Source organism: Chiloscyllium plagiosum, chromosome 27, assembly GCF_004010195.1.
Source record: "Chiloscyllium plagiosum isolate BGI_BamShark_2017 chromosome 27, ASM401019v2, whole genome shotgun sequence".
In the NCBI taxonomy this organism is placed as follows: Eukaryota; Metazoa; Chordata; class Chondrichthyes; order Orectolobiformes; family Hemiscylliidae; genus Chiloscyllium; species Chiloscyllium plagiosum.
Window position 1 is genome coordinate 17,871,521 of NC_057736.1, and position 4,296 is coordinate 17,875,816.

The following is a 4,296-nucleotide window of genomic DNA, read 5'->3' on the forward strand; positions in this document are numbered from 1 at the left end:
ATTTCACACTAAGCTCCATAAAGGAATCTCAAAGCAGGTGATCAAAAGCTTGCTGAAGACTTAGATTTTAAGGAGCATCTTAAAGCAGGGAAGAGAGGTTGAGAGTGTTGTACAGGAAAGCTAGCTCATGACACAGTTTGAAGGTTACTGTCACTGTGCTGTTAATGTACAGAGTCTGGTCTTATGATTAGATGCTAATTATATGGGGAGAACATGCAAACTCCACACACATAGTCGCCGGAGGGTAGAATCAAACCTGGGTCCCTGGTGTTATGAGGAGGAAGTGCTAACCACTGTGCCATTATGCTACCCCTTTAAAGTGAAACCTAATGAGATAGTGAAACCTATCAACGTACTTCAGAGGAATGATGAATTTGACACTGAATTTGAGCCACGTACGATATATTTCGGCAAGTGACCAAATGTTTAGTTAAAGAGCTAATTTTAGGGAGAGGCAGGCAGAGGGGAGGAAATGCTTATTGAGGTCATTTCTAGGCAACTGGAGGCTCAATCATCAATGTTGGCCAAGATAGATCATGGATAGTCAAGTAGACAGCATTGGAAGAATGCAACAAGCGCAGAGATTTGCATGACTGGAGGAGGTTCGAGATATGGAAACAGTCAGCCAATGGAGGAACTTGGAACATAATAAAATTGTGAATACAAGAGTCATGGCTGCAAAGGACATAGTTAAATAAAGATACTGGCAGCAGAACTTGGAAGAACTCAAGTTTCTGGTTGGTGCAAGATGAGCATCAAACCTCATTCTGACTGATGTAAAAGAAGAAAGAACTTGTATTTATGGATGTAAGTTTGCTCGCTGAGCTGTAAGGTTTGTTTCCAGCCCATCCAGAGCAAACCTACATCCAGAACCTAAACCTGAGCTACAAGTCTTTTTAAAACTCGCCAACTTGCATTTATATTGTACTTTTCAGGTCTTCAAAATGCCCCAATGTGTTTTGCAGGTAATGAAGTAATTTTGAACACAGCAGCCATTTTTCACAGAGCAAGAGTTCACAAGCAGCAATGTAATAATGACTGGACCATCTGTTTTATTAATGATGTTGACAGAAGAAAAAATACTGGCCAACTGGACTAAACTCTCCTGGTCCTCAGAGTGGTGCCTAGGGATTGTTCATATCCACTTGAGACTGCAGGTATGTGCCTAATTTAATATCTCATCCAAAAGACAGTAGCTCCAACACTGTAGCACACTCACAGAATTACACAAGAGTGTCACCCTTAATTACAAGTTCATGGGCATGGATTTTAACCTCTGGTGGAACTGAAATCTGAGCTGGTCATGTTCTGAAAATAGTGCCATCAGTGTGTCAGCACTTCAGCTCCCTCCCTTTCCCAGGAAGGAGACACAAAGGATAGCTAACCATATTCATTCAGAGATATTAAAGGCTGACTGAGAATGCTCAGTGTCCAGCTTCCTGTCAGCAGTAGGTTCAGCTGCCTGGAAATAGTCTCTCAGTGGCATAATTGGGGAGGGAGTTGGCAAGACTCCTGACAAACATATTCACCCTCGGTCACCCGTCTGGTCTTGCTCCAGCTGTAGCCACAGACCACCCTATGGAAAGGTTTCAACCCCTCTCACTTCCACCCAACAGTGAGTTAGCTGCAAAAACATCCTTTCTTTCAATCTTGAAAAGGTTTAAAGCTTATGTTTTGAAGCTGCCACAGCTTTCAAGCTAAACTCTGAGTAGCCCTCGAGTTTTGAGAACACATTGCTGCCCTTGATTAAATGGTGAGCCATCCTCTGGCTATTAATTTGGCTCTCTAGCGAAAATCATATTGAGTAATATTTCCTTCTTTATTCACTGGGCCAATATTTGTTGCTCATCCCTAAATTGATCTTGCGAGGGTGGTGGTGAACTGCATTCTCAAACTGCTGCAGTCCATGGCATGTGTGTGCATCCGTAGTTCTGTTATAAAGGGTGCTCCATGATTAAGCCCCATCAACAGTGAAGAAACAATGATATAGTTCCTAGTTAGGTTGGTAGGTGGCATGGAGAAGCTCTTGCAGATGGTGGTGTTCCCATGCTGTCCTTATCCATGCCCCAAGGTATGGTACATTCGGGAGACCAAGCAGACACAACTACAATGGATGAATGGACACCGCGCAACAATCGCCAGACAGGGATGTCCCCTCCCGGGGGGAACACTTCAGCAGTCAGGGACATTTGGCCTCGGATCCTTGGGTGATCATCTTCCAAGGTGGACTTTGGGATACGCAACAACACAGAGTGGCCGAGCAGAGGCTGATAGTCAAGTTCGGTACCTATGGGAATGGCCTCAACCAGGACCTCCACACCTCCACATCATGATGTCCTTATCCTAGAGGGTGGATGTCACAGGTGACTTCACTACACTCTTCACACATACACACACACACTCTTACATACTCACAAACTCAGGCAGGCTGTCTCTCATATACACACACTCTCTCAGACACACACGCACACTCACACCCATGCACACACCCTGCACAGACTTATATTCCATTACACTCATGCACACACTCTACCAAGCATGCACACATATAAATGCACACTCACACACGCACGCACTCACACTCTCTCTCTCTCCCTCACATCCACGCAGACACATATAAGTCTATGAGGTGAATTTACATTTGCAGAATTGCATTTGCAAATACGTTCTATTTTTACTGAAAAAGACAGTCAATCTGCATAACATTTTATAAATTCCCACTTTGGAAGTGGAACCAGTCTGACTGGATATGAGGATACAGACAGACTCTAACCTCACCTTTTTTTTAAATAAAACCTTAAGTTATCTCGAGAATGTGACTTCAAGAAGTTCTGGGATTTACATATTAATAAACTGAAACCTGCAACCCATTCTAAAAGATGAAAGATTTAACAGCAATCTATGTTTGTTCAATATATTGTTTTAATTGCATGACACTTTGATCTTTTGCAATAAATTCTGTGTCTTATGATCCTGCCCCACTGGTTACCTGATGAAGGAACTGTGCTCTGAAAGCTGTGCTCCAAATAAACCTGTTGGACTATAACCTGATGTTGTCTGATTTTTAACTTTGTCCACCCCAGTCCGATACCACCTCCACATCATAACATCCTTATCCTAGAGGGTGCATATCATATGTTTGGAAGGTTCCGCCAAGGGGCTTTTGTGAGTTTAGATTAGATTAGTTTCTCTACAGTATGGAAACTGGCCCCTCGGCCCAACAAGTCAACATTGACCCTCTGAAGTGTAACGCACCCAGACCCACTCCCCTACCCTATATTTACCCTTGACTAATGAACCTAACACTATGGGCAATTTAGCGTAGCCAATTCACCTGTCCTGCACATCTTTAGATTATGGGAGGAAACCGGAGCACCCAGAGAAAACCCACGCAGACACAGGGAGAATGTACAAACTCCACACAGACAGTTGCCCGAGGCGGGAATTGAACCTGAGTCCCTGGCGCTGTGAGGCTGCAGTGCTAACCACTGAGCCACCATGTTGCCCCAAATTGCTGCAGTGCATCTTGTAGATGGCACACACTGCTGCTACTGTACATCAGTGGTCGATGGAATGGATGTTGAAGATGTTTGATGGGTTGCCAATCAAGTAGGCTGCTTCTCCTAGGTGGTATCAAACTTTTTGAGTGTCATTAGAGTGATATTCAACTGGACAGGTGGTTATTCCTTCACACATCTGAGTTCTGCCCTGTAAGTAGTGTACAGGCTTTGAGGTGTTGGGGGTGAGTTGCCTGATGCAGAATCCCCAACCTCTGACCTCCTCTTGTATTTGGCAAGTCAAATTTGTGATTAACTCAAAGACACTAACAGTATGGAAGTCAGCAATAATAATGCCATTGAATTTGAAACTTTATTGCTGGAACAGCACAGCAGGTCAGGCAGCATCCAGGGAACAGGAGATTCGACGTTTCGGGCACAGGCCCTTCTTCAGGAATGAGCAGAGAGTGTTCAGCAGGAGAAGATAAAAGGTAGGGAGGAGGGACTTGGAGGAGGGGCGTTGGAAATGTGATAGGTGGAAAGAGGTCAAGGTGAGGGTGATAGGTCGGAGTAGGATGGAGGCGGAGAGGTCAACAAGAAGACTGCAGGTCAGGAAGGCGACGTGGTCGACGGTGCCCTCCACCGCATCTCCTCCACTTCCAACTCCCCTCCTCCAAGTCCCTCCTCCCTACCTTTTATCTTCTCCTGCTGAACACTCTCTGCTCATTCCTGAAGAAGGGCATGTGCCCGAAACGTCGAATCTTCTGTTCCCTAGATGCTGCCTGACCTGCTGTGCTGT

The 4,296-nt window shown here is 44.9% G+C and overlaps 1 protein-coding gene across 2 annotated transcripts in view; it reads left to right on the forward strand.

The window, feature by feature from the left end:
• The first annotated feature begins 908 nt into the window (after positions 1–908).
• The window catches only part of fam110d (family with sequence similarity 110 member D), a 69,520-nt gene continuing 66,132 nt past the window's right edge, over positions 909–4,296 (forward strand). Inside the window, exons 1-2 of one of the 2 annotated variants that reach the window (XR_006315666.1) lie at positions 909–1,157; positions 2,072–2,171. The gene's annotated coding sequence lies outside the window, so the exon portion shown is untranslated. Of the gene's footprint in view, positions 1,158–2,071; positions 2,172–4,296 lie in introns of those variants that run through there. The other variant, XM_043717558.1, reaches the window with a different exon arrangement.